A 9093-nucleotide genomic window follows, 5' to 3' on the forward strand; every position below is an offset into this window, starting at 1 on the left:
GAGCGTGGGTGGGGTCACAGTTTCTCTGTGGTACTTGGCTGGAGTAGAGTGGTTATTATCTAAAAGTTTTTGTCTTGCTAGGCTGTCCCTTTCCTGGTCCTTTGGCTAGAGAGAATAGGCTTTTGTTGAGATTGTTTTAACCTCTGCACTTTTTGGAGTGTCCAGGTTACTGACTTCTTCAGCTCTAAGCCTGGAACATATAAGGCAAACATAAAATCCAGAGAATTAATCACTGTGTTGTTACTAGGCTTCTGAGATCTCTGGGCAGTCTTCCTTTCTCTCTCTACCTTTTAGAGTTGTCTTATGCTTGTTTTATATATAATGTCTAAGGTTTGGGGTTGTGCTTAGGAGGAATAGAGAAAACTATGTCTACCCCTTCTTTTTGAAAGTAGAAATTCTTTCTGCCCCGTTTTTATTTACACCTCTTAACCGAAGCAAAACCTCACTAAAATTTCAGTATCATTCCAACTTTCAGTGTAACTCATCAACATTTTCAAGCGATCAAAATCCTTTGCTAATAGAACGTCTCCATGAGATATTTTGGGCCCATCTTTCCAGAGAGCTAATCAGGCCTGAGTTATTCAAGCATCCTCTCTGGGTAAATCTGTTATCACAGTAAAATTAACCCCATCAAAGGTTGTTAAATCTCCATAGTTCAAAGAGGGAAGATAGTTTTACACTCCGAGTGGCTGTCCCAAAAACACCAAAATGCCCAGCTGTTGGGTCTTGCTTTACCATGTCAAAACTCCGACTGGTGGCTGGTGATGTCCCCAAATTAAGTATCTGCAGCCCACATCCCACTTTTTAGATTTGATCTCCTGGAGATGTGGCCTAAATTCCTATTATGTTTCTTTCAGCAAAGCAAGTGACCAAAGTCGAATCAGAAACAAATCTCTGAATATTATGAATAAAGAAGTTTCCTTTGAACTGAGTCTTTTTAACTGTGTTTCCCAGAGATTTCCTGTGCAGCTTCAAAAGGAGTTCACGACCACTTTGATTAAGACTTTATCTCAAATCCTAATGGAGACGGGCGTTTTCTCAGAATACCCGTGTATGAATGTTAGCCAGTTATATAGCCTTGTTAAAAAAAAAAAAAAAATGCAACATAACCTCTCCTTGGGTTACACACTAATAAAATGATTTTCTTCATTAGAGGTGAGAGGCAGCTATTTATCCAGCTCTGAACCCTGTGGCAGGAAAACTTCTGGAAACCCAGAGAACTTTTCTGTTGGTACCATGTTTGCTCTTAGGTTCGTCCTGATACTGATCAAACATGGACAAAATGCTGTGTGTTGCAACCAGATAATATATTGTCTTTTATTTCACTATTATTTTAGTTATTTGGGGATTTGGAGAAAGAGGATGGGGTGGGGGATGGTTAATGGAGACAGATGGCCAATGCAGTTATCACTTGAAAAACAGCTTTGTCCTTCAAAAATGACAACAGTGGACTCTCAATGGCAGGTGAAATTTGAAAAAGGATTAGGAACGGATTACCTAAGAGAAAAAGAACAGGTGCATCCAGGGTGCTCCAGTGAGCAGGGAGGGGCTTCAGCGTTTGAATGACACCCTCAAAATAGTCCTTTTGCATTTCAGTTCTATTTGTACTCTGGACTTCAACAATGGTCAGTGCTGGGTGAGTTTGGGCTCATCTTAAAGATGGGCAAAAGACAGAATGAGCTAAGAAGTTTCTCTCCATTCTTTGACGGGAAAACAGAACTTAAAGATCATATGTTGTACTTTTCAGTGAAACAGATGTACAGATGTACCTGAAGAAAAGGCAGGAAACCCACAACTCTGCGTGAGCCCCAGCTCTCCTTTTCGCAACCCTGGGAATAGGTAGGGAAAGAATATTAATTATCTGGGGAAGGTGGCGGTAAAGTCAAGGCAAGAATTTCCATAAGGGAGCTTATCAAGGAGTATTATGGATGGAAGTGATCATCTGGCCCATACTCATTAAACAGATGAAGAGACTGAACCCTAAGTGATGCAATGACCTGCCTAAGGTCATGACAAGTTATTGGCAAAGTCACAGCTGGAAATCAGGGAGTCAGGTCCCTTTTATCCACCCCAGCCCTTTTCTTTATGCTATGAGTAATGCTATTTTGGCTAGGCATGGTGGCTGAAGCTTATAATCCCGCCACTTTAGGAGGATGAGGAAGGAGGATTGCTTGAGCCCAGGAATTTGAGACCAGCCTGGGCAACAACATAGTGAGACCCTGTCTCTATAATAAATAAATAAATATGTGTGTGTGTATATATATATGTATCTCCAGGAAGCGTGGTGGCTGCATCTGTAGTTCCAGCTACTTAGGAGGCTGAGGCAGGAGGATTACTTGAGCCCAGGAGTTTGAGGCTGCAGTGAAATATAATTGTGCCATTGCATTCTAGCCTGGGCCACAGAGTGAGACCCTGTCTCAAAAAAAATTTTTTTTTTTTTTTTTTTTTTTTTTTTTTTTTTTTTTTTTTTTGAGTCGGAGTCTTGCTCTATCACCCAGGCTGGAGTGCAGTGGCGCGATCTCGGCTCACTGCAAGCTCCGCCTCCTGGGTTTACGCCATTCTCCTGCCTCAGCCTCCCGAGTAGCTGGGACTACAGGTGCCCGCCACCGCGCCCGGCTAATTTTTTGTATTTTTAGTAGAGACGGGGTTTCACCGTGGTCTCGATCTCCTGACCTTGTGATCCGCCCGCCTCGGCCTCCCAAAGTGCTGGGACTACAGGCGTGAGCCACCGCGCCCGGCAAAAAAAAATTTTTTTAAAGAGTGATACTATCTTAACAGGCTTGGACTATGTGTTTCCCTCAAAAGCTGAAAGATGGGAACAGGGCGTTCTGAGCCTACACTCTGTTCAGCAGAGGGACTCCTTGAGGAGCTCCAGGTTTTATAGTACTGCACTCCCACCTGCATGGACCAATGTCCCCTGCTCTCCTGCTGCTGCCAAACGTTGGGAGAGGAGGATCTGTAGGGGACCTCTGGGAAAGATAACAGCAATAAAATAATAACAACTACTTATTGAGCGCTTTGTCCATGCCAGACGCTGGACCAAGTAGGCATTTTATAGGCATTATCTCATTTGATTCTCATGATAATCTTGTGAGGGAAGTATAATTATCATTCCCATTTTGCAGACGAAAAACTGAGGTTCAGAGGAATTATGTAATTTGCCCAAGCTTATATACCCCCTAAGTAAATGACAGAAATATAATTTTCACCCATCTCTGTCTGGCTCCAAACTTCAAGCTTTGGACCCTGTGTTGTGTGACTTGTCAAGACGGACTTCACTCTGAGCTCCTCAAGTCACAGGAGACATTTGGGTGGCTGCTTAACTCACATACACAAAGGAAATGAAATTTGACATATACCGGCTTTGCTGTTTCTGGATAGAGGTGGTTAGTGGGAGGGTTGATGTCTTTGGAGGGCACTGAGCTCCCTCGAGATGGTACTGGGCACTCTGGTGTGACCTTGAAAACATGATGGCTGCACAGTCCAGCTCCACTCTGACTGTGGCTGACTTCGTCTCTGGGATGTGGCCCAGCAGAGCTCCCTGAAGGCAGAACTTTGGGTAGGTGACATTTGTCACATGTCTCCACTCCCTTCCTACGTAGGGGTTGCCCACTCTGGGCCAAACCCCATTTTCCCTCCTATGATCTCCAAGATTTTAGCTCTCTTCTATCAGTGATTCCCAAGCACAACTGCCCACTAGAATAACCTAGGAAGCCTTTTAAAATTGTTAGTATCTGGACCGCATTTCAAGAGATTCTGATTTAATTATTCTCAGTTGTTTCCCAATTAAGGTTGCCAGATAATATATAGGACGCTCAGTTAAATTTCAATTCCAAATGACAATGAGTACTTTTTAGCATAAATATGTCACAAATATTACATGGGCCATATTTATACTAAAACATGATTTGTTGTTTATTTCAGATTTAAATGAACTGGGCATCCTGTATTTTCACTAGAAAAATTTGGCAATCCTATCCCCAAGTGATTCTGATGTACAGGCACAGGCTGAGAATCTGCCATATGCGATCCACAGTCCTTGCAAATGCACTTATGCATTACTCTCCGCTTCACAACCTCTGTCCAGGGCAGCAAATGCATGCATTTTCTTAGGGTCTTCTGTGGATAATGGCCTAGTGTCTGCCCTCTAACTCAGCAGTGGGGCTGATCATGTGAAGGGGAAGACAGACACCGTGAGAGGTCACTGTTGGTGCTCATGGGAGGTTGGTAATGTCTGATAAATAACTGGAGGTGCTATCTACTCCCTGGGCTGGCCCTGTATGGAGTTCCTAGTAATTGAACAATGCTTATTGGGTAGCTACTGTATGCATGATGCTTGCTAGGCCACGCAGGGGATGCCATGGATGCTCTAGAAGAACTCACAAACTGGGAAGGGAGAATCCGAGTTTCCTTTACTAGAAATTGTAATCTACAATCTAATGAGGATTAGATTGGAACCAGTACCCCTTTATGCACATAAACCCAATTAGTAAGATTGCATACACTTATACCCAACCAATGGGTGCCTGTACAGAACTGAATGAAGATATGTGCATTGTAAGCAGGAAGAAGGAACGTCTTGCCATTTCAGGCTGGAGACCAAGAAGAGCTCCAGCTCTACCACTTACTAGCTATGCCATCTGGGTCATGGTATTTAGTTTTCTTCAGTCTCCATTTCTTCATCTGTAAAATGGGAATGATATAGGCCGGGTGTGGTGGCTCACGCCTGTAATCGCAGCACTTTGGGAAGGCCGAGGCGGGCGGATCACGAGGTCAGGAAATTGAGACCATCCTGGCTAACACGGTGAAACTCTGTCTCTACTAAATATACAAAAAAAATTAGCCAGGCGAGGTGGTAGGCTTCTGTGGTCCCAGCTACTCGGGAGGCTGAGGCAGGAGAATGGCGTGAACCCGGGAGGCAGAGCTTGCAGTGAGCCGAGATCACGCCACTGCACTCCAGCCTGGGCAACAGAGTGAGACTCCGTCTCAAAAAAAAAAAAAAAAAAAAAAAAGGAAATGATGATAATAGGTCATGGAGAGAGTATGACGGTGAAATGAAACTGTGCATGGAGTATGGGTGCTGGAATACCAACACACCTTAGAGATACTGCAACTTTGGAGTTTTGATTCCAGACCACCTTCATAAAACAAATGTCACAATAAAGCCGCTTACATGAATTTTTTGGTTTCCCAGTGTATATAGAAGTTACGTTTACATTATACTGTATTTTATTAAGTGTACAATAGCATTATGTCTAAAACATAAATGCACAAACCTTAATTAAAAATACTTTATTGTGGCCAGGCACAGTGGCTCACTCCTCTAATCCCAGCACTTCAGGAGGTCGAGGTGGGCGGATCACCTGAGGTCAGGAGTTCAAGACCAGCCTGGCCAACATGGCAAAGCCCCGTCTTTCCTAAAAAAAAAAAAAAAATTAGCCAGGCTTGGTGGTGTACACCTGTAGTCCCAGCTCCTCATGAGACTGAAGCAGGAGAATCACTTAAACCCAGGAGGAGGAGGTTGCAGTGAGCTGAGATCATGACCCTGTATTCCAGCCTGGACAATAGAATGAGAATTCTGCCTCAAATAAATAAATAAATAAAATAAAATAAAAAAGAAAGAAACTTTATTGCTCAAAAATTCTAACAATTATCTAAGCCTTCAGGGAGTCATAATGTTTTTGCTGGTGGAGGGCCTTCCCTCGATGTTGATGGTTGCTGAGTGATCAGCGTGGAGTGACTGTGGCAATTCCTTAAAATAAGACAACAGCAAAGTTTGTTGCATTGATTGACTCTTCCTTTCACAAAAGATTTTTCTGTAGCATGTGCTACTGCTTGATTTCACCTTACCCTCAGCAGAACTTCTTTCAAAATTGGAGTCACCTCTTAAACCCTGCCATAGCTTTTTGAACTAAGTTTATGTAATATTCTAAATTCTTTGTTGTGATTTCATTAATGTTCACAGCATCTTCACCAGCAGTAGTTTCACTCTCAAGAAACCACTTTCCTTGCTTATCCAGAAGAAGCAACTCCTCATCTGTTCAAGTTTGATCATGAGATTGCAGCAGTTCAGTCACATCTTCAGGCTCCACTTCTAATTCTAGTTCCCTTGCTATTTCCACCACATCTACAGTTACTTCTTTCACTGAAGTCTTGAACCCCTCAAAGTCATTCATGAGGATTAGAATCAACTTCTTCCAAACTCCTGGTCATGTTGATATTTTGACCTCTTTTTATGAATCACAAATACTCTTAATGGAGTCTAGAATGGTGAAAACTTTACAGCAGGTTTTCAATTTACTTTGCCCAGATCCATCAGAAGAATCATGATCAGTGGCAGATACAGGCTTATGAATTATATTTCTGAAATAATGATTCGAAAGTTGAAATTACTCCTTGATCCATGAACTGAAGAGTAGATGTTGTATTAGCAGACATGAAAATAATATTAATCTCCTTGTACATCTCCATCAGAGCTCTTGGATAACCAGGTGTATTGTCAATGATTAGCAATATTTTGAAAGGAATCTTTTTTTTTTTTTTTTTTTCCTGAGCAATAGGTCTCAACAGTGGGCTCAAAAACAGTAAACAGACGTGCTGTTATCCAGGCTTTATTGTTTCATTTATAGAGCACAGATGTAGAGATTTAGCATAATTCTTAAGGTCCCTAGACTTTTCAGAATAGTAAATGAGCACTGAATTCAACTTAAAGTTACCAACTGCATTAGCTCATCAGTCTCTATCAAGACAGTCAGCCCGGCCTTTGAAGCTTTGAAGCCAGGTATTGACTTGTTCTTTCTATGACTTCTTTAGCTATGGAAGTCCTAGATGGCATCTTCTTCCAATAGATGGCTGTTTCATTCACATTGAAAATCTGTTGTTTCATGTAGCCATCTTTATCCATTATTTTAGCTGGATCTTCTCAATAACTTGCTGCAGCTTCCACATGTTATGGAGATGGCTATGTTATTATGGAGATGGCTTCTTTCCTTAAATTCGTGAACCAGTCTCTGCTAGCTTCCAACTTTTCTTCTGTAGTTTTGTCACTACTGTTAGCCTTTATAGAATCAAATAGAGTTAGGGCTCTGGATTAGGCTTTGGCTTAAGGAAATGTTCTGGCTGGTTTGATCTTCTATCCAGACCACTAAAAACTTTCTCCATAGCACCCATAAAGCTGTTTCACTTTCTTATTATTGACATGTTCACTGGAGTAGCACCTTTAATTTCCTTCAATAACTTTTCATTTGCATTTACAACTTGGCTAACTGGTGCAAGAGGCCTAGCTTTCAACCTATCTTGGCTTTGTCACTAAGGTTAATCATTTCTAGCTTTTAATTTAAAATGAGATACATGTGACTCTTCCTTTCACTTGAACACTTTCTGGCCATTGTAGGGTTATTAATTGGTCTAATTTTAATATTGTTGTGTCTCAGGTAATAGGGAGGCCCCAGCAGAAGGAAAGAAATGGGGGACTAGCTGGTCCGTGGAGCAGTCAGAATACACACAACATTTATTGATTAAGTTTGCCATCTTTTGTGGGTGTGGTTCATGGTGCCCCAAACATTACAATAGTAAAATCAAAGATCACTGACCACAGATCACCATAACAGATACAATAATTATTTGAAAGTTTGAAATATTTTGAGAATTATCAAAATGTGACACAGAAACACAAAGCAAGCACATGCTGTTGGAAAAATGGCGCCAATAGTCTTGCTCGATGCAGGACTGGCACCCATTTTCAATTTGTGAAAAATGCAGCATCTTGGGAATGCAATAAAGCAAAGCACGATAAAATGAGATGTGCCTGTACTAAGCATGCTATAAATATTAGCTCTTATAATGACAGCATCTCTAAGACAATATGGGACCATATTACCCATGTTTATAATGCACTCAAAAGTGTCCATGTCCAAAGAATTTAAGAATAAAGCTACCAAGAGAAGACCTTTCCTTTAACACCAGTTTAGTCTAGGATTTGATAGAGCCTAAATCTTTGAAGACTGTGAAACATGACACAGGAAATGGAGAAGAATTTCCCAATTCTAGTCTCCCTGTTTGGTATTTTCTACTAAATTTTACTTTCACAGTGATGCAATAAGTATCCCAAGTCTAGAGCAGGTTCTTGCAACTGTATGCCAACATGTTATTCTCATGTGCCTGCCTGTCTGGGATGGGTGTTTTTAGGGTGTAGTTATATGGAAATAGCCTCTGATTATGTTTCTGACTTTTCCAGGTAGGTTATAATTTCAGACAGTTGTTTTGACGTGACTCTTTGGCGAGGCACACATATCTGTGAGATCTTCAGAATTCTGAATTAGAATGACATGAAAAATTTTAAACTATACATGAAGTAGTGTGTCTTGATACTGTTTTGTTTTGTCTGAGATAGAGTTTCACTCTTGTCACCCATGCTGGAGTGCAACGGCACGATCTTGGCTCACTGCAACCTCTGCCTCAGCCTCCTGAGTAGCTGGGATTACAGGCATGTACCACCATGCCTGGCTGATTTTATATTTTTAGTAGAGATGGGGTTTCACCATGTTGGCCAGACTGGTCTCGAACTCCTGACCTCAGGTGATCCTCCCGCCTCAGCCTCCCAAAGTGCTGGGATTATAGGCTTGAAGTCACCGTGCCCAGCCTTGGTACTGTTGTAACATGCAAAGGGTCAGCTGTATGCAAACAAAAGTTAATTTCCAGAATAAGGAAGGAGAAAGAAAAGGAAAACATGAAAACAAACCATTCCTCACTTTTATGACTATTTCTGTGGTGTGTGGAGAGGATATATAGTCGTCCTTCTGTATAAATCCTGCTACTCTGGTCCTAATTTTGAGTTTACATTTCATTATCTGAAAGACACAGCAGTTAAGGGGCCTGCTTTTGTATATGCATCTGCATGTGTATGCCTGGGTATGAAATAAGTCCTATGAGGTTGGAAGGTTTTGGCTGTTTGCTCACTGCTGTGTCCCTGCACCTAGAACAAGCCTGGCACACAGGAGACTCTCAATATCCTCTGATGGAATGAATTAACGTATATGTAGAGTATGTGCTCCTGGATCTGTTATCCCTGATAAACATACTCACTTCAGTGCT

The sequence above is a fragment of the Macaca thibetana genome, chromosome 9, assembly GCF_024542745.1.
Source record: "Macaca thibetana thibetana isolate TM-01 chromosome 9, ASM2454274v1, whole genome shotgun sequence".
Taxonomy (NCBI): domain Eukaryota; kingdom Metazoa; phylum Chordata; class Mammalia; order Primates; family Cercopithecidae; genus Macaca; species Macaca thibetana.